Here is a 22,787-nt window from a genome sequence, read left to right as displayed (position 1 = left end):
CGCTGTACTTTATTTTGCTCACTGATATATACATATACATATACACACATGCCCATATACATTACACACATATGCATATAATATTATATGAATATATGCAAATATGTGTCTGTGATATGAAAACCAAAGTAATTATTCAGTTACGAAAATGGCCTCAGAACTAGCATGCTGACTTTGCGTAAGTAAGTCCAAATCTGACTGGTGAAATACAACAACCCAACTCTACTCAGTGATATCATCTCTAGATGGCTTTATATCTTTATTTATAGCAGGATATTTTCACAAGCAAATTTTATTCCAGCTCTCGTGAAAGAATCACTACTTTCAGAACACCAAATTGCGGCATGGTGTTTCACCAGGAATACGTTGGGTGATGGGTGGTTGGTGGAGTGAGCTTGATTATTAACATTCTTTTACAGGGAACTGAGATTAGTTCAGCATCATGTGTTGAAAATCTATTATCTGTTAAGAGTTGAAACCCTTCTCTGAGTTGCTAACAGTTGCTATGCCTAGCGTCATTTTATAGTTGTTCACCTGTATGAAGCCTTGATTCTGTTACCAGGTGTGTATGTTTTGGGACCAGAAGAGGTTCAGTGTCTTACTCTGTCAGGAGGGGATTCAAGCATTAGCTGGAGGCTTTCTGGGAGCCCTGGAAGCAATGTAGCTGCATTACCATCTGTCGCTGTGGTTTACTGTGAGGTGGGTTGTGGGGTGCATCTCATCTTCCATGTTCACAGCATATCTGTGCTCTGTAAGCAGGTAACTCTGGGTCACACTTTTTTGTCCTTAACAGCACCTGAAGGAAAGAAGAGATGCCTGAAGACAGAGGAAGAAAATCTCTAGTGCATCTGGAATCAATGCTATTTATCTACTCCAATGAAGAGTCTGGTGTGCAAAATCTCCCTATTGCACTCCCTGAAGATTAACTATTTTTAAAAGACCTACTTAAAACACCCATCTCCTTTATTTTTTGTGCTGTCATTTTCCTGGGGTTTAATTTTAGTTGGAGTCCCAAGAGCCACAGTATATATTTACATGTGACTAAATTTATAATGAGGCTATCATTAACTATACCCACAGGAAGGTGTCAGAATGATGGTATATAATGCCCCCAGTGAATTACTCCTACCACATTTCAAGGTATTTAACTAATGTAATTAACTAATGACAGATCCAATTTTCCTCTGTAGAAAAGTAAAGTTATATAGCTCAATAGAAATGGGCAGAACAAATGTTTGTTGCAATGGCAGAGGTAAAATTTCTTATTAAAAATTAAGTTTGCAAGATCCCACCCAAGCCTTCATAAAATACCTCCTAATAGTTCCTGGCACTTCATGCCTTCTTTCCTTCCTGTTTCTTTTCTTCCTCTTATTTTTCTTCCTCCTCTTTCTACCTCTTCCTTTTACTTCTCTACCATACTGATAAATGTAGGTGTGCACCATATACAGGTGCACTAGGCTGAGCACTTTACTGGTATTATCTTATTTACTTCTCAGAAAAATTCCTATGAAGTAGGCACTGTCACTATAGCCATTATACAAATGAATATTAAAGAGTTCTATGACTTACAGGAGGCTAAAAGGTTTGCAAATGCCAGTGATGGAGTTGTCTTTCCAAATCTAGAGCCTCGTCTTGAACTATTAAGCTATGCTACCTCTCATTGGAAAGCATGTCTGAACTCTTTGATGCAGAGGTCTTCATACATGCTGAAGTGATTAATTAGCTTTGTATTTTTGTCTTAAATATAATAACATTGATGTATAGAGAGTAAGATTGGCTTATTAATGCACAGAAGAAATTTTCTTAACCAAAAGTAACAGATCAGTGTCAACATTGGAAGGAAAATCCAGGGAACTAACGTCCAATCTGTTTTAAGAAACAGATAAAAGAGAGGAAATTAATTATTTTTGGAATGTTGATAAGAAATGGGGAGGGTTAAGCAAGAAACCAATGCCTTTGCTATTATTTTTGTTAATAAATCCTTTAGTGTACTTTTAAATTACTAATTACATTAAAAAATTTGGAAAAAAAAGAGGCCAAAAATATCAAGGAATAAAAAATCAGCTGGGAGGGACTGGAACTTCTGTTTCCACCTTAGTTCTGTAGGTGAAACTGGACTTACCCTCCTACTTTTAACAATGAGAAAGCAGAACAAAATACGTGAAATAACTGTTTTTCAGATATTGAACAACAGGCAATGCAAAGCTATGATCTCTAATAGAAGGGAAACTAATTTTGTAAATCCTACAACTCTTCTGGATAGAAATATTTTGCAAATCACAGTTTGAGGAGTCAAGTGGGAGGCCCATTAGGTGTGTCAGGTTTGGCAGGTTTGCTGAGTTGAACTCTAAGGTAAAGTTTAGAACTCAGAGTAGTTGAAGCAAATAGAATTTGAGGAGCTGAGTGCTAGAGGTTTCCTCCTGGCAAAGAATATCAGAAGTCCTACATTCAAGTCCCTTTGAGCTTTTGATTAAATACCTCAGAAACTTATGTGAATCTCCATAATACTGAGCAAGGAATTACCAAGCAGCTGGAGGATGAAAAATTCTTAGAGTTCACATAAGCCCCAAAGGCTTTGAAGTTCTAAACAGCCGGAGGGAGCAGTCATCGTTAAACATCCAGCACATACAACAGAAACCCAAGAAGTGTTTGCAGTGTCAAACTAGCACACAAATAAAGGCTGCCCTAAACTTATCCTGCTAAAACTTAAAAATTAATCTTGAAAGTATAAAGTTGCTCCACCAGTAACTTAAGTGCCTTCTAGATCAAAATCCAAAAATCTGTAACACAGAATCAAAATGACTAGACAGAAGAAATAAAAAAATGTTACCCATAACAAAGAGAAAAACTGGTCATTAGAAAACCACTGAGAATAAGAAACAGGATGGAGCACATGGAGAAGGACTTTACATCAACTATAAGTATATTCAGGATTGTTTCATACTGACATAAGAATAGACATACAGATATATGGGTACATATACACAGATATAGAATTGAGAGTCCAGAGAGAATCCTTATATTCTTAATCATTTGATTTTCAGCAGCAATGCCAAGAAAATTCAAGAGTCTACTAAACAAATGCTATTGGGAACATGGAATATCTACACACACAAAAAAAAGAATAATGTCAGACATGCATTTCACCATATAAAAATTAACTACAAATTGAACAAAATCCTAAGTGAAGATTTAAAAATATAAAACTCTTAGAGGAAAATACAGGCCTAAATCTTAGTGACACTGCATTAGACAACAATTTTTTAGATATGCCAGCAAAAGCATAGTCAACAATAGAAAAAAACTAGGTCATCAAAACAAAACCTTTTGTGCTTTAGAGGAAACTACAGAGAAAATGAAAAAATATTAAATGGAATGGCTGAAAATATTTGCAGATCAAATATGTAATAAGGGGCAAGCATCCAGAATACATAATGAATTCTTACAACTTAATAAAAATAGGCAGAAGTTTGAACAGATATTTCTTCAAAGAAGATGTACAAATGGTGAATAAGCACCTGAAGATGCTCATACTGTTAGGTAGGATGCAAATCAAAACTACAATGAGATACCACTTCACATCCACTCCCATGACTCAACTTTAAAAATGTACAATAACAGGTAAGAATTTTGGAGAAATTGGAGAAATTTTGGAGAAACTGGAACACATACTGCTGGTTAGAACTAGAAAGCAATTTACAATTTCTCAAAAAGTTATAGAATTACATTATAACCCCAAAATTCCATTAATGGGTACTTACCCAAAAGAAATTAAAACACACATCAGCATAAAAGCCTGTACATGAATGTTCATCACAGTATTATTCATAAGAGCCAAAAAAGGAATACCACATATATTCATCTTTGGGTAAGTGTTAAATAAATGTGGTAAAATCGTACAATGGAATATTATCCAACCATAAAAAGAAATGAAATGCTGATTCATGTTTCAACATGAATGAACATAGAAAACATTAAGCTAACTGAAAGAAACCATGCACAATATGACATATGGTATGATTACATTTATTTGAAATTCCAGGATAGGCAAATGCAAAGAGACAAAAAGGAGAATAATGGTTGCCAGGGTCTGGCAGAAAGGGGAGTAAAAATAGACTGATAAGGGGTATAAGGCTTCTTCTCCAGAACATTTTTATTATGATGGAAATTTTGTACATCTATCTTGGTTTGTTTGGTTCTATAATAGGTGATCATTCTTTGGACTGTTACCTAAGCAAAAAGTCCCTCCATTGTATATGAGCTGTTATAGCAAGTGGCCTAACCTAGTTAATACAGCCAGACCTGCACTAGAACTCTCAGATTACCTAGCGACTTTGCATAAAGTATGCATAAACTGATCAGTAATAAATGTGTCCTAAATATTGTGTGCTATTTTAATTAAATACACTGCATTAAACCTATTTGTATCTTATTTTTACCTATTTTATTCTAATCATGATTGGAATTTACTCTTTAATTTTCAGATCAGCCTAACTCTCCAATTAATTGAGAGTAGACTGAATCTGTATAATAATAATTACTCAAATGAGTCACAATTTCTATAACACAATGCCCTCTCTTTAGGCTATGTTCAAGTTTCTTAAAAAACAACTGTCTGTACTTTCTGACACACACTTCTTTATCTCCTCTAAAACCTATAGCATTGAGTCTGTACACTGTCCTTTAAACACTCAGCATTTAAATGCCATCACATTTAGATACTCCACCTACTATTTCTAAGGAACTATAGATAGGACTAAGGCATAGTCCCCTGCATCCAAGACTACAATCCAAGTCAAAAACAGACCTCTAACCATAATGTTACTATTCAAGTTAGTAAGTGCCATGGATAGTGCTATAGACTCATGATGGCTAAGTTAAGTTAGCATGGCAAGGCTATGGTACCATACTGTTTGATCAAACATCAGACTAAATGTTGCTATGAAGATATTTTTTTAGATTTGACTAACATTTAAATCAGTGGACTTTGAATACAGCAGATTACCACCAATAATATGGACAGAGCTCTCCTAAACAGTTGACGGCCATAAAAGACTTATGGCCCCAAGGAAGGATTCTCCTCCAGACTGCCTAGAGCTCAAGACTGTGTTATCAACTCTTGTCATTTTTAGCCTTCTGGTCTGTCCTAAGGATCTGCCAGCCTACACAATCAAGCAAGTGAACCAGTACCTTAAAATACATCATATACATCCTATTTGTTTTATTCTGTCATGAAGCATTAATGAAAACTTCACAAAGAAGATAAAAATTGTTTTGAGGCACAAATTACAGTTACAGTCACTTAAAGTTCCTGCCATATGCCAGTCATTGTCCTAAGTGTCTTGAATATGTTATCTCATTTATCAGCGATCCTCATAACTAGCCCATGAGCCATAAAACACAATTTGCAGATGACAAAACTTAGGAAACTAAGCCACACAAATTAACATAATTTGCTATGTTACTATCAATATAAGCGGTGGCTAAGTGGTGGAGTAGAGATTCGAATTCAGATCTTTTGATTCCCAAAGCTGGTAAGTACAGGGCTCTCAAGACCCCATCTTGAAGGACCAACAGTTATTTACCAAGTACAGCAGAAAAGGATGGATTTGCTGAAACAGTGTAGTGGATAGAAAAGACCAGGACATACTGACAGAATGGGGAGGAAGTCTCTCAGCCCAGAATGAATGATAAGGGAAAGATAAAATGTAGGAGAGAGTGGTGGAGGCTGAGGGTGATATAAAATGCGGAAGCCAGAATTTAAATAACATCATGGTGAAGAAATTATGTCAGCTTTGATATGCCAACCTAAATAGCAAATAGTAATTTTTGGTTTATTTTTAAGCTGGAGGCATAACATTAGAGCAATAACTAATATTAATTGAGCCAGGAGCCACACAAAGTGACTTAAATATATACCCATTGTTGCTTAATAACAACCCTGTAGGGCTATTTGAACCTCCATTTTATGGGTGAAGAAAGAAAGATTCTGAACATATGCAGCTTAAAGTCATACTTGGAGACTGACAGAGCCAAGATTTGAACTAAGGCACTGTGACTGCGAAGCTATACAATGCTTCCCACGATTGAGCAAAGTAACTCTAGCCATAGAGTTCAAGGGGACAGCATTAAGATCAGAGACTGGAAATCTATTATCATAATCTGGATAAGAGAACATGAAGATCTAAACAACTGCTCTGAGGATGGGAAGAAATTGTACTCAATAGGATGTTGGAATTGTATCTTTGTGTTTCCCACCCTCCTGCCACATGAACTTTGGATGGTTGATCAGTTTGCTTCATGAATCACAAGCTGCCAACCCCCCCAATGAAATTGGTTTATCTTTAAATCTGATTGCATTTTTTTTATCCTTAAATCTGTTGCTGAAGAATTCTCTTCTTAATAAGGACATTCCCTCTTAGTTCCAAATTCAATTACCCTGCAAGGTATCTCCTCTACAGATACAATGAATTCTTCTCTTGAGCTGAAAAGCTAAATCATATTCTTTATAAAAAAGTTATAAATGCAATTATTTATGCTGAAGTATTTACCCCACTAAGGCCATCCCCCTACATAGAAAATACAATGTCTTGGCCTTTCTTCAGCCTTGGGGGAGGGCTTCCTCTGTTTGCAGAGACCTCGAGGCATGAGCAGACCGGCCCAGAAATAACTATTCTGGCTGTGCTCATTCTGTTTGCATTATGACTTCATTTGGTAATACAATATAATATGTCACATACCTATTGTGAATTTCTCTAGGAACATTATTTGGTGCCCAAGCTTAGTATAACTGTCAAAAGTATTCATGGCTCAGGAACTAAGTTATAATTATCTACTAGAATATTCAAATCATACAACTAAAAACAAATAGGACTGGCTTCACACATATGTTTCAGTCATATCTATTGCTACTCCTCACTCTTAATGAAAAAAAAAATGCTTCTGTTGATTAGGAAAAGAATGTGATTTCCTGATGACTGGAAAGCTCCACAAAAGTGGTCTCTGTTCCTGGTGAGTTCCACAGGATGTTTTGTCTGAAAACAAATAAATTAATAAGCTGTTTAGGAAATAGAAGGGAATCACTAAACCAAAATAGTCGTTACAGCCAAGGCTAAAGATCCAGGATGTCTGTAGAGTTGCTGTGAATGTTGTGTAGATTGTTTACTGCATAAAGACAAGATGTCAAGGTGTCGGTGAGTGGGGAGTCAAAGACATTCTGTGTTCCACGTGATGAGTCCTATGCCTATGAGACAACCAGAGGGGATATCTTTATTTCAATCTGCATAACAGTGCTTTATGGACAACCACAGGCTGAACTTCACCTTTCTAAATCAGTTGTTAATTTGCTGTCTTAGTCTGTATGGGCTTCTATAACAAAATGCTCAGATTGGGTAGTTTATAAACAACAGAAATGTATTCCTTAAAATTGTAGAGGATGGAAGTCCAAGATCAGGGCACCATAATGGTGGGAAGAGGACCCTCTTCTGGGTTGCAGACTTCTCATATCCTCGCTTGGTAGAAGAGGCTAAGGAGCTCTGTGGTGCCTCTTTATAAAAGCACTAATTCCATTCATGAGGGCTCTGCAGGTTAGGGTTTCAACATATGAACTGGGAATAGGAGAGGCAAAAACATTTAGGTCATAGCATTTGCTAAAGAGTAAGTTAGTATGTTTTACTTGTAAATACTAAAAAGTAAACTAAGAACAAGATTGTGGTTGGGGCTCAAAAATAACAGAGCCATCAGTGTGTTAAAGACGATCACTCTCTCGCTCTGTCACTCCCTCCCTCTGTTCCTACCCCCCACCCCACCCCACCCTCTCATTCCTCCTTCCTCTCTTCTGCCTCAGGGAGCTCTCTACACTTGGCCAAACACACAGTTGATGAGGCCCCCCAAGTTGCACATCTTACAGATGTAAATGAAAAACTGATCTAATGATTTCCCTTGTTCAAAAATCAAAAATCTTGGATAGGTGACTCATTTGTTAAGCTTTGGTCAAGGTCTCATCCTGAACCAATCAAACATGGCTAGCAGATGTGTATCCCAACAGGGTTCTATGGGAAAAAAATTTTCCTAGAAAATATGTGGCTTGAGTGAGGGAGGAGTGCTCCAAGAAGTAGATTGCTGTTCCCATAAGAAAGATTAAAGATCAGACAAAATAATTAAGTGGCACTGAGGCTACATAAATTGTGTAAAGGCCAAATCACTGGCATTCAAGGATTTACCTTCATTTAAAGCAAAAGATAAAAAGGAGTAGCCTACTATGGTCAATCACCCAAAGGCAGTGAGGCCCCTGAAGTCCCACTTTGAACCACAATCTGAAATCTCTCTTCTCACATTTTGTTCTATTTATACCTAGTCAGTCCCCACTCCCACCCACCAAACCTCAATTCATGTCTCATCTCCTCCAAGAAGCTTTCTCCAAGTATCATAGTCTATCTTTTCTCCATTCCCATAACACTGACTGCCAGATTCACAAGTTGCTTTCCTTAACCATAAACTGTCTTATATTGTTGATGAACTGTTTTCTAGTTCATCTCCCCTATAGAACTATAAGCTCCATAAATCTTTCATAATAATTATTATCGATACACTAACAACTAAAATTGTTAGGTAGAAAAATAGACATGAGCAGCCAGGAAAGGGAAAGATAAGGCTCAAGGAGAAACCATCCAGTTAGGGGGCCCCTCCTTGAAAACAACAAAGGTTTTGCAGGGATATAACTTCCTTGCCTGTTGTAAACAGGTCAAACTAGTCCCAAACAGATCACAATGCAGGTGCAATCAAACAAAACTAAGAACTGCCCAAACCACCCCTCATCATAATTTCATTAAAACAAAATGGCGGTTTTGCACCTCCAATCCCCACAACAGTCTTCCTACCCCAAGCCTTTTCTGTGTGCATTTTGGTAAAAGACATGCACACCAAGAGGAGTAGGTGTGGAACTACAATTGTCAATCAAATGACCTTACCCTATCAATCAAAGAGGCACCTCCCAGCTAGGACATCATAAATAGATCCTCCCCTAGAAATCTTTGTCTACCTTGAGTGTGGCCTGCTCCTCCCTTGAAGTGTATTCAAACAAAACTTTCACTCAGCTTCCTTACTGTGGTTCTGCCTTTCAATTCTTTGTTTCAGTTTTTGACAAGAACCTAGGATAACAAATTCAACCTGTAACAAAATTACATTTAGTTTGCCTCCTGTAGTTCATAGCACCATGCTGTGAATAATCTTGGTAAACACATGAATAGGAACAAATTTGGGGAAGATAATTTATCAAATTATACAAAGCAATTGAATTGAAGATCCTCAAAGCAAGCACAACAGATGAGTGGCAGGTGCATGGTCTCTTTCTTGAGACATAAATGAGCTAATAATAGGTTAAGAAATAAACTCAAACACTCAGAATTTGTAAAATGCTCCTCTAGCAATAAGCTGTAGTGTGGAACCAGTATTCTTCTTCTCTTCTTATTTAAAGAATGTCTCAGAAGCAAAGGTGGTTAATAAAATTTAGAGGAAAAAAATTTATTTTATAGAAGAAAAATGGAGCTTGTGCTTTAACAAAAATTCCAAGTCTGAGGCTTGTCAACTGAGACCAAGAAAATGGCTGACATACAAACTCATGAATTTGTACTAGCTGAAATGACCCACAGTTTGACCTGCGGAAAGCCTCACTTATGAAGTGTACTTAAACTCTACAACTAAAATCTGAATTAACAAAGTATTAGCAGAAAACATTCAATGGAGAGACATTCTTTAGTGAACTAACCATGAATATTTGTCATTTGCAAATTCATTGTTAGGACATAATTTATGTTCTAAGATTCACAAGTTGCTTTCCTTAACCATAAACTGTCTTATATTGTTGATGAACTGTTTTCTAGTTCATCTCCCCTATAGAACTATAAGCTCCATAAATCTTTCATAATAATTATTATCGATACACTAACAAAACTTGTTACTGAAACTAGTGACTGAAAACAACTTGTATTTGGAAGATAAGTTTTCTCCTTATACTTGTTGACATTATTGTTTGTTGCATTCATTTACTGAGTATCTTCCCAAATCTGTATGTATTCCATATTTTAAAAATCCATTCACAATCATTCATGACCTCATTAGTAAGAGAAAAGCATGATTATGACTACCTTCAGAAGCAAACAAAGTAAGGCTTACAATGCTTCCTGACTTGACCAGGTTGCAGTGTGAATAAGGAGTGTGGTGAGACCAGAAATCCATAGACACAGGATGTCGTCTAATATTTCTGATGAGGTAATTACTGACCTGAAGAGCAATAATTTCTAAATCAGTAAAGTCTGAAAAAATAAGATTTTATTATACTTTGGGTTTTCAAAGAGAAAAATCAATGCTCATGTGCCTAAAGGGAAACAATTACCTAGACAAAAAAGACCCCATCTCCTCCAGATTAATGTGAACAGATGTTAGGTTCAATGTTTACCAGGTGTCTGGGCAGAAAACAAGGGGAGGCCCCCTTTGAGTTAGGTTGAGCCTGGTTGCAATGTAAGTTACTTCTTTTTCATTTATATATGGAATCTAAAAAACAAAACAAATGAACAAACAAACCAAACAGAAATAGAGTCATAAGTACAGAGAACAAACTGGTTGCCATAGGAGAGGAAGGTAGGGATTGGGCAAAGTAGGTAAAGGGGATTAACAAGCACAAACTTCCAGTGATCAAATAGTTACTGTGATGAAAAGTACAGCATAGGGAACATAGTCAATAATATTATAAAAACTTTGCTGACAGATGGTAACTATAGTGATCACGATGAGCATTTCATAATGCACATAATTGTCAAATCACTACATTGCAAAATTGAAACTAATATACTATTGTATGTCAACTATACTTCAAAAAAATTATTTCTTTTTATTGCTTACCTGTTTCACTAGAAAATGTATATAGATGATAGATACATAGATACATATCCTCTCTCTGCTCTCTCTTTCTCTTCTTTCTGAATTGACAGGATCATATGCTTGGAACCAAATGGATAAATGGATGAACTTTGGGACTTAAGCCTGCAGAATCCTCTCCTTCCCCTTTTATGTACATCACTTTTGCAGAGGGATGTTTACAGAAGAAATTGAATGCACAGTTTGCATACAGCAGTATATTTAGCTGGTGGCTGTCTGTACAGGTACAATTAACTCTTTTAACAGTGTGGGTGAAATGAGGTTATTAGATTATGTTTGTAGCCAATTATAATTGTTTCGGTTGAGTACTCCTCTTGTAACCTTGTTTACTGTTAAGAAAACAGCATTGGAAAATATTTCTTAGCATAGAGGAAAAAGCCTAGGGAAAAATTGGGAGACCAATTTCTTTCTTCTAGGTCATGAAATATGACTTCTTATTTATGTTTGGGTATAAAGGAAAGGCTACTTTTGCAGAAATAAAAATAAAAATGTCAGACATGAAACACTTTTTATAAATCTCATTATCACCATTATCTCTACAATGAAAAGTAACTCATTGATGGGAAACAACGTGATACAAAGGAAGGAACTCAAGGCTGGGACCAAGCCAATCATTTCTAATGTTAGCTTTGCTGCTAGTCAGTCAGTCTCTCTGAACTTCATGTCCTTTATCTAGAAAGAGGAAATAATAATAAGCCTGTTACCACAATGATCAAATGAGGAAATATACATGATATGCTTTAAAAAGTAAAAATCATATGACACTGGTTATGACATAGGTATTCCTTCCAAAGTTATTTTAAACAACAGTACAGGAGATTGTTTCACAGATTAATGTTAAGGTAATTTTTGTTAACTACTCTTCCTTTCTTTTTAACTGTTGCAAATATGTTATGAATATGAATGGGGTTTCCTAAAGGTGAGAAAAAGTTCATGGATTAGGAAAGCAAACAGTCACTATGATTGAATGTCTCACCACGAGAGGACAAATGGCTCCGTAAAGAACCAAAGTCAAGTGTCAAAGGCCAGGCAGATGAGAGACTCTGAGCCTCAGACCTGTTTTTAAAATGTAGGCTTTATAATTATTTAGGTATGGTGAGGTCAAAAGATAAGAAGAAAATTGCCATTAAAAAATAGTTTTGTTATTCACAGATCCCGGGGGAAGGGGGCATGCTACACCTCACAGGGCCACGAGAGAACCAACAAGGTCAAGTCAAGGGGCAGAGGGATTAAGTTTGGGAATAAACACAGATAGTGGCCAGCCCAGCTCCCTTATGGAGACACCTAGGCCAGAAAGTACAGAATATTCAGAGCAAACCTGTCCCCACTATAAGGGGAAATCTTCAAGGGAAAGTTCGACTGGCAGTGAGGCAATAGCATCCTTTTTCATTTATTTATTTATTTTTAATTGAAGTACAGTTGATAAATAGTATTATATTGGTTTCAAGTATAAACACAGTGATTCAACAGTTACACACATTATTAAATCTTTACCCCAACTAGTGCAGTTAGTATCTGTCAACATAAAAAAAGATGTTACAGATGTTACACTGACTATATTCTCTATGCTGTACTTCCATCCCAGGCAGGCCTCTTCCCTAGAGTTGGTTAAGCCCACGTATGTATGCTAGCATACATTTATGTATGTAGTACCCTTTAAGTAGAAATGATGGTTTCATGACTTTTGACAGGAATTGGTTAATCTATTAATCAATAGTTATATATTAATGAGTATCAGGGTATCCTAATACCTGGCTCCCATAGATTCATGAAGAATGTTATAAAGGGGCCATCTCAGAAAGTACATTGCTTTATACATGTGTATCCTTTCATGACCTGCTCACTGTTCCTGGAGGGGGTGGCACAACTTACCATGTTATATGTCTCACAGTCGCATAGCTAATATGTGGCCAAGTCATTATTTAAGCCTCAACAGTCTGGGTCTATAGGCTCTGTGCTGGTAATCCCTACCGCATGTTGCATTATTCCATTTGATCCCTCTAGCAACCCAATTATTCTTCTATTTGGGTGATCATATAATTTATCATCAAATGGGGATACTTTCGAGAGTGAAACTGAGCACTATTAATAACTACACTAGGTAAACAGGCAAAAAAAGGACTACCCTGAGCAAACAAGAAGCGTGATCTCCTGGTTTATTTGATATGCAGTCAGAGGCCTGGAAATGCCTGCCTATCAGAGCCACAGCCAGGACCAACCAGCTTCTTTCTTGAAGTCCTCACCAGGGCTGCTCCACCTCATTTCTACTGTATCCTGATTCTTCTTTCCCATATTTTGCCAAGAGCTAACACTGCTAGTCACAAAACCCAGACATAAACAACCATAAGGAGGCAGCTGGTTCATATCTTCAATTAAATAGTTGATGCAAAGTTAGGCCAAGAAAGTAGTGAGATGAGAATAGATTTCAAATTAAAGAAAGAAAACCAACCACACAAGACTGGAATTTCTCCATTTGACTCTAGGTCATTATTCACGTTCAAGTCTGCATTTGTAGCACCTGACACCATATCCCTAGGAAAAGGCAAAGAATAAATCTGACTATACATTACAGGTGTCCTAACTCAGGTGTGCTTGGCATGTGACTTGGTGGGAAGATGCATCACGTCACATCCCAATTCTTTTAACTCAGAGGGACCTGAAGACTTGAGCATTCAAAATGTCCAGTCATCACTGTGTGTGGGACAGTGGTGAAATAGTGTGAGTCCAAGGCCAATATTTTGTTAAGTGTACAGAGTCCCTTGCCTTACTGACACGGAAAAGCAGGGCAGGAAGATCATTACGTCTCCAACATCAATGCAAAGACTGTTGCTTTCTCCCTTGTGTGCCACTAGCCATGCGGTATTGTTGGCAGAGCAAATGAGTTGGGAGTTGTCTTTCAAATTAAAATGTTGATGTGTACTTTTCAGAGTAAGTTTAGTGAGTCAGAGAGTATATTTAGGAATAACATAACCTGGATTTGCAGCTTGACTTGGACACCTACTTGTGCTATGACTGTCAATGGCTTAGTTAAAATTTCAGATCCTCATGAAAACATGGGTATAATAACTATGTGTGTATGTGCATGTGTGTGTGTGTAGGACTTGCGGGACTACTGGAAGTTTAAGTGGGATGAAGCATGCAAATTGCTCAATATGGTGCATTACACAAAGGAAGCATTTGACAACTGGTTATTTTTATTGATAATTTTTAAGTTTAGTACAAAATTTAGATGACCCCAAGGAACATTTTTCAGTAGGTCAATAAGAGGACTAAAATGCAATTTTTTGGTCTTAAGGAACCAGAGAAAATTTGGGGGTGTTACGGAGGGGATTTCAGTCTCTTCTGGCATTCTATAAAGCCTAGTTATTAGAGCACAAACATAACAAAACATGGAAATCCAGGGAGAGAAATGTGTGTCTGTCTCTCTCAATCTCTCTCTCTCTCTCTCTCTCTCACATATACAAATATTTTTTATGAAGTATTTTACAGGAATTTGGAGATACATCCTTTAACCCTTACATGTATCAGAGTATATTAAAACAAGGACATTCTATCATGTAAGCAAAGTACAATTAACACACTGAAATGTAATATTATACACTAATATTATAGTCCACCACATGTATTCAAATGTCTCCAAATTTTACAATAATTTTGTCCACATGTTGGTTTTCTGGTCCCATTTATAAGCCAGGGTCACAAATAGCATTTGGTTGACATCTTAGGCTCCTTTATTCTGCAAAATTCTTTACTCTAACTTAAGAAGTAATTCTGAATGCATCATAAAAGTGCAGTAAGACATGATAGAGACCCCTTGACACTAAAGAGGCAACATAAAGAAATCTTTAAGAAACACTAGATTGAGGGACATCATCAAATACATCATGTAGGAGGAATCTGAGGAGGAAGGAAAGAAAAGGAGACTTTTGAAGCCTGATTGTGTCATAGCAGATTATTTCCTGATAATCAAGAGTACAGTAGTCTTCCCAGAATTTGAAGGTGACTTTGATACTATTTATGATTTTGAATGAATAGTTTACCCTAGCTTCAGGTATCAGATATTTAGAGAGGAACATTTGATTCTTTCACAAATTAGGGGTATCCCTAAGAGGTTATTGGAGTAGCCAAATCAAGACCATATCCCCACACCCAAGAGAACTTTTCATGTCTAATTCACATTTTGTGTTTCAATGAAATAATTTGGTTATATATGGGCCTCATAAAGATACAGCTTTCAGAATCATGGTTATTACCCTTTCAAAACAATTATAGAAAAATAGAAACTAAATTCTAATCTAAATTCTATCTGAAGACCTTGCATAAGATTATCTTTATTTAATTTCTCTTATTATTTTAGGAATTAATAGTTTTAATATGGTCGGTATGTGTTTCTCTAGCTCATCTGAGGATGGGGTTAAAAATTAGGTAAGATACAGCTTTCAACAGGATTTCTCTGGATCTTGTCCCCTCTCACTGATACAGAAAAAAATGTCAGCCCCTCCCAATTTCATTTATTTACATCATGAAATCCTCAGCAGGGGCCTCACAAGCCCTTGAACAAATTCTGCCATATCAAGTCTTCCATCTGCTTCTTCGCTGCCCAGGAAATTGCTTGAGTGACAGACCATCCCTTCTGCCCACAAGGACAATATCATGTGCCGAGCCCACTGCTTCCAGGACCACTGAGGAATGTGATACTGTTTTCCTGGCAACTCACAGACTGCATGGGCTCTCCTGCCACTCGTGCAGTGAATATGTGATATGCCACGATCCTAGAGCTCCTGGATTTCTGGATTCATAATGCAGGCTGGGCACAGGGATTTTATCTGTGCTCAACTTTTCCACCTCATTATTAAGTGGGATCTTGTCCTACTCTCCAGTGTCTTACAAAATATTAAGTATAAGCAAATCTCTTTACTTTTGCTTAAAGTACATCTTTCTCTAGGACCCAGATATGAGTCCAACAGGGCTGGACTAGGGGCAAATTGCCTGGCAAAAGCCACGCTATTTTCAGAATTTACCCTCTTTCCTGAGTCCTCTCCTCCATGCAACTTAATACCATGTATAAACAGGTAATTGTCTAGTTGCTCTGAGACCCATGAGCCAGACATGCCGGAATACTAATAACAGACTGGACCTTGAATTCAAGCTAGAAATATCACTGCTTATAATTTAGTGTTTTTCCAGGCCAGAGGGATTACAGCATTGATTAGACTTTTCTGTTGCAGATATAAACATACAAGAAAAGGAAGTATCATTTTGTCTTCTCTGTATAGGAATACACATGTCTAACAAGAGGAGATGAAAACAAGGAAATAACAGATCTGTACATTTCGTTGCTAGTCAAATCCTGGCACCAGAGAAACCAAGGAGATCAAGTGCATAGAGCCGAAGTGAAACAATATTGAAGAATCTGGTGTAGAATGTAGCTCAGTAATGTCAAGGGGTCCCAATGGTCTCCTTGTCCCTTGAACTTTTGACATTAGCAAGGCATTCCAAAGTATGGGGCAGAGGCATTAATCCATGAGTTAGGAATTATCCAGTTGTTTCTCTAAAATACTGATTTCATCCACTGCTTGTTTTTATCTGATTCCTGCTTAGGAATTTCATTTTACAATATCTCATTCTTATTTTAACCTGACTTTGATGACTTATTTAGATGCATCTCTCTTGCCAGACTTGATTTACTCTCTGCCTTAGTTCTTGAGTCTGCATGCTCTGAAACTCAATAGCTTTGGGTAAAAGGTATCCCTCCTCTAGTCTTGACCTTTGCAATCCTCACCTCCTGACCTCTGCAACCTTAACCTCCATTCCTCTATTCCTTATCACTGGATGAGAAAGGTAGACCACAGGCATTGCTGTTTATAATATATGCTAATGATGCTATCTGGGAAAAGTCCACATTTATTACCATGAATTCCATAAAGGTATTCTGAGTTCCCAATCAATAAGCCTAGAGAGGCCCTGCTAGTGGTCTGCATCATTTGGACCTGCTGACCTTTCTAGCTACATTTCTCCCATTCCTCTATTTGGACTCTAAGCTCCTGCCACATTAAGATACGTAATGCTTCCCACTAGGTCACAGTCTCTCTTGTCTCTGTTTCACACCTCTGCCTACAACACTTTCCCTCCCCCGCCCCTGGCTTGCCTCTTGTCCTTCATCACTCTTCTTTGAGCTCTAAGGTCACTTCTTCCCAGAAAATGTCTCCAATTGCCTTCGATGAGGTTACATTCCCATCCTCACTCTCTTCCCTATCACGCTGTGTCTTCTATAACTGCATGTTTGTGTTCAATTATGGTCTGTAAGCTCCTTGAGGAGACAGAGTGCTGTATCCCACATGCCTCTTTATCCCTGTTGAGACTACTGCCCAAGAGGTAGAAGGCATAATTGGATATGTGTTGAATAAATAATGTCTTCACTACTTTTTTGCCCCTGTTATTTATGATTGAGTGGGGCTCTTCAGACCCTTTACACCATGGTGGTGTTTTGTTTAACAGGTGCTAACAGAAAATAAATTGCTACTGATGCAATTGTTATTTATAGTATACGACTGGCCCTTAAACCCAGCTCCATGGCAACAAGGTTTAAGGACAGCCAACTGTAGGGAAGAATTTCCGAGAAGTAAACCAATTATTACCACGTTTTGCCTAATATTGTATCAGCTTTTCTCTGCCTTAAGTCTTTAGTAAATCTCTATCTTCAGTGCACAAGAACTGCTTGCCCACAAATCATTTGTTCAGCTAATAGTTTGGTTAAAAATGAAAACACAACTACAGAGAAAGAGATGATGAGAGGCTTACTTAAAGTAAAAAGAGAAAGAAGAAAGGGAAAAAGGAAGGAAGGAAGGAAACAAGGGAAGATGCAAGGAAGAGGAAAAATAATTCAGAACAAGCTAAAAGACTAAGCTGACGCTACCATCTAAATTACAGCAGTACATCATGCATATGTTTATGATAAATGATTTACTCACTGACTTGGCAGAATTCAGCTAAATTATCTTCTAGAGACACCCAACTAGCCTACCCCAGAGACAATCCTTTCCTGAGGAAGCAGCTCGGTGGCAAGGTACATACTGGATATTCCTTTGTTCCACCTGGTTACAGAGTCTTCCAACCTGCCAGCTCCTCAATCTCCTAGGGGAATTTCAGACTGAAGTGAGTGACTTAATTAAGATTCTTTAGACATGTTAACATAGAAATTGTCCTTGAACAGCTCCACATGCCCATGGCTGCAGAATTTGTTAAGGAATGGATTTATACATATAAATATAATTCAGCTCTACTGCTGTGGATGTAGCGTCTCTTAGCTGTTTCACATCAGGTGACTGTTGATTATGGAGCTAGTGGAACACGTATTGCATAACAGTTAGGAAATAATTATTTCCATTTCATGAGTTATTTAACAACTCCATGTAGACCTCTATGCAGAACATGAGGCAACCAGACCATGAAATCCAACAGGGACTGAGGTCCATGTTGTGTGTTTAGGATTGAGCACAAAGCTGGGCACTCTGGGGATATTTAATACTTATAAGTTGAATTAATTAAACTTCTGTGTTGGTCTTGACTCTATGAAAAAGGTATTGGCCCTGTAAAAATTGTCATGTGTTGATACCTGATGAATATCTTACCTACCTGCTTCTTCCAACCCACAAATACCAACATTATACTTGATGTCACTGGATTACAGATGGCCATTTTATTGTTAGTGATAGAGCTGAAAAATCTCTCAACAAATCACATTATTTTGGGGTTGACAATAGTATTATACAAAAATCTTCTAAAAGCCTTGGTGGGACAATCGATGCTGAGCTAACCAAACAGGAATCTATAGTAGACTGTGGGAACTCAAAGAAGTGACAGACTCATCACAAGACAGTTATTGCAGGAAGAAAAAGAAAAAAAAATTAAACCAGAGGCCAAAGCTGCCATTTCATTTATGCAAAATGAATTTTTATTGCTCTGAATATAAAAAGTGATTCATTTTTTTATATTAACTAATGGTTGTCTTTTTTTTTAAGTAGCAATTGAGCTCTACTTAGACAAGGGGATTTACCTATAAACTGAAGCTATACCAACTTTAAACCATGTTAGGAAGGCATGAAAGAAAAGGAAAATGGAAATTAATTCATGTGAGCCCTGATTTTTTTTTTTTTTTTTGCACTGGCCAGGGCAACTCCAAGGACAGAGTCTTGATTCAGTGCTGGCCCGTCACAGAGGTGACCTAATCGGTGTGCTAGGTGATGTCTACCTGACAAGGTGACATTTCAATCTATATTTAAAAGATGAGTAGAAGATAGCCTACAAAAAGGGAAGAGAGAAAGAGTGGGGAAGGAACTAGAGGGTAAGCCCAGGCTTGGGGAGCAGAATGCTATTTGCACTGTATTGAGGAAAAGCATGGAGTGAGAGGCTAATTGTGGGAACTCCATGTTCAGGGAAAGAGGACGTAGGGAAAACAGACTGCTCTCAATAACTTTCTCCACTTAAGGAGAAGTCCTTACAAAATTTTTTGACTTCCAATATGTTCAGACTACTTTATTTGGGGAACCATCTATTTATACAACTGTCCTTTGGACTGGCTGGCGTTTCCATGCACTGTCTTTCCACTGGGCATGATCACTCCTAACTCTACGTACTTTCTTACTTTTTCACTTTTCCTCTTTCTCTTTCCCTCCTGGCCAATTCCTCCACAATATTGCCTCTTACACATGTTCACTCCATAATTTCCCATTGCTTCATTATTTAATATTTAGGATGAGCATATAATTGACCTGCTAAACTAGGAAACTTTAGAGTGCATGGAGTGTTATTAATACTTATCCATGGAAAACAGCTATAAGCTGTTATTGTCTCTGGGCAAACTTAAATGTATCATCACCCTCTTTTCATAGAAAAGGCACATATATACAGGCATATACATGCGGCAACTTATTACTATGATCTCTTGAGTTTTCATTAACTATTTTATACATGCTTAACTTGAGCTTCAATCTAAAAATGTCACGTTCTAGAGAACAGATCCTGCACTATTTCTTTTATTGTTCCAATTACTGCTTAACACTGTTAGCAGGTACATAGCAGGTACACAGTGAACACCTAGGGTGTGAATTTAAAAAAAATGACTCATAACTAATGACCACACAGTAGTCATTCTCAACTTTAACTGCCATTAGGACAGCCTGAGAATTTATGTATAACTTGTACACACACACACACACACACACACACACACACACACACACACACACACACACCTTGGTGCCATCTCCAGATATCAGATATTCTGGTTTAATTTGTCACTGTTTTAGGTTGGGCGGCAAGGTCTTAAATGCTTAAACATTTTAAACAGTGGCAGATTGTGATGTCCAGACAAAATTGTAGACAATCCCAAGGGAGGTCGTTTGTCAAGTACTGTGGTGATGAAAACACATACTTTGTAAATGGAGAAGCCACGAAAGAACAATCCTACAGAATCATATAATATTAGACCTAGACACTATATCAGAATTGCAGCAATATTATTACTATTATATCACTAATATTAATATTATTATACTCAGGCTTTAGAGCCAGATGGATGCAGATTCAAATTACCCGAAAAGGATAGAAGCTGCTAGACAGAATGACAAGAGAACAGCAATCCAATTTACTCCCCTTAAAAAACATTAAAAAGTAGTAAATTATCCCAGATTCCTTCCAGCATTTTAACTTAAAATATGGTTTGTGGTCAGACATAAACTGAAAATTGCTCTGAAAGCATGGGCACCAAGTTCCTACACTTGCAGTAAATCATTCTATTGCCCTGTACTGCTATGACTTTCCTCCAGATGTCAGAACATGGCAGTGTAGAAAGATGGCTGCTTTCCTTGACTACCAATTATGGAGGCTAGAAAGCAAGGAACAGAGGTTAAAGTTCTTATAGTTTAAATCCAAAATCTGTGATGTTCAACTTAATGACTTGATATGTGCTCTTCCGTCTAATTGCACTACCTGACACTCCTTCTCCATAGTCTTTCCTGCCATTTAAAATTGCCGTCCCACACTTGACCCACTTCCACCAAGGAGAGCTTCCTGTATCCTAATCATTCCTAACTTAATTAGACAGAGGTATCAGTTATAATATTTGTCTGCCCATATTGTCATTTTTGATCTCCATATCTGTTTACCCCCTAGAATGTGAGACTTACATTGGCAAAAAGCCAGTTTAATGTTCCTTTATATATCCAAGTACTAACAGAGAGCTGGCCTATACTAAGGGTTGAATAAGTAAAAGAAGTAAAAAGTATTAATTATGCAATGTTAATGGTAAAACAAAACACAAAATTGTCATCACATCCATGAAAAAAATATGTCTGCTTATTTATGATGAGGAGAGAAAGTTCCCATCCGGAGAAAACAGTTGAGACTTTAATTTGTTAGATGATAATTTTATTTTTTCCCTTTATTCAATAAGAAAGTAAAAACTTGCGGCAAAATGGCTCCCGCACCATGCAATAGAAAATTTATTTGCTGGTCTTCCTGAAGAAAGAAAATGAGTTTGGTTAGTGCAGGAGCTTGAAGCCCTTCTGCTATTACCACAGAGGAAGCAGCATCTAGTTTCCGAGAGCAGGTAGAAGGAGGCTGTAACTTGGACTCCAGGAGTCTCTACCATCTACCAGCTACTGGCCATTGGCACAATTCAAATATGCCTGAATTTCTATTTTCTTATCTTTAAAATAGTTACAACAACATGTTTCATTTGTCTAATTTGTAAATGAAGTGGTCAGAGTAGTTCAACACATGGAGCAAATAAATTTTTAGTTTTTCCTACTCTTCACCTAAGTCAGAAGACAGCAATGCATATTTATATATGGAAGAAAACCAAACAAAACAAACATTCTAAAACCAGAGCTTTACACTTAAAAAAAAAGATCAATTTAATGTTGTCTGAACATCAACATCAACATATTGAGAGATCGATGCATCTGTCCTTTGATGAAGATAGTGTGAGTGCCTTTCTTTGCTGAGTAAAGATTTTTTCCACATTATTCTTGCTTGGTACAGTATTTAACCCTGATCATCCAGGATAGACTTTTTTATGCCTCAAATAGACTCTGAGATGCAGACTGGCATGCTGGTGTCTCATTGGGAAATGTATTTAATAATAACACCGCTGTGGGAGTGAGGGATTCAGTGGCAGACAGAGGAAGATGAAGTGGGATCCAGTTACACTACAGGCTTAGCTAATCACACAGGGACAACCAGAGATACCTCTAATTAAGGCCAGGGTTATGTCTCTATTTCCCTATACCAACCTGTCATTCATTGGCCCCTACTGTGGACAGTGCATGTAAACTTGGGCAAAATAGCTTTTTTTGGCTAAGAACACTTTCTAGGGAGAAACTGAGAAACTGAGATCCATCAGCAGCAACATTTCCTGAAGCTGGGTTAGTAGATGCCTTAGTCAGGAGAGGTAACCTCAGTGACACACCACAACAGATGCCTTACATTTCCTCTATCTGGCTTTAAGGAAATCTCTTGTTTAGAGGAGTACAGCAAGAATGAAGAATATAAAGAGAAAGAGAAAAAGAAAAACGAAATGTGGTTATTCCTCAGTTTAACTAGTTTCTGGAATACTGACTGTTCTGCATATGGCCATGCTAAAGGACACAGAATGTGGCATATTGTATCAAATATTAGAATCCCAGAATCCTACATTTGAATTTCATGTCAGCTATCTTGGACAAGTAACTTTATCTCTAGGTCTCATTTCTCCATCTACAGAAAATGGTGTTTGTAGCAGTACCTCCCTTAAAGAATTGGGAAATTTGCTTGGGGCCATGAACCTGAAAATCTTTATCTCAACATTCTCT

General features: G+C 37.4%; 1 long non-coding RNA gene across 1 annotated transcript in view; it reads right to left on the bottom strand.

The window, feature by feature from the left end:
• Positions 1-246: 246 nt before the first annotated feature.
• LOC140850346 (uncharacterized) overlaps positions 247-22,787 on the bottom strand; it is an 84,629-nt gene continuing 62,088 nt past the window's right edge. Inside the window, exon 2 of the long non-coding RNA XR_012133036.1 lies at positions 247-796. This is a non-coding gene — a long non-coding RNA (uncharacterized lncRNA). The remainder of the gene's footprint in view (positions 797-22,787) is intronic.

The sequence above is a fragment of the Manis javanica genome, chromosome 7 (genome assembly GCF_040802235.1).
Source record: "Manis javanica isolate MJ-LG chromosome 7, MJ_LKY, whole genome shotgun sequence".
Taxonomy (NCBI): Eukaryota; Metazoa; Chordata; class Mammalia; order Pholidota; family Manidae; genus Manis; species Manis javanica.
This window is presented reverse-complemented; position numbering and strand designations above follow the sequence as displayed.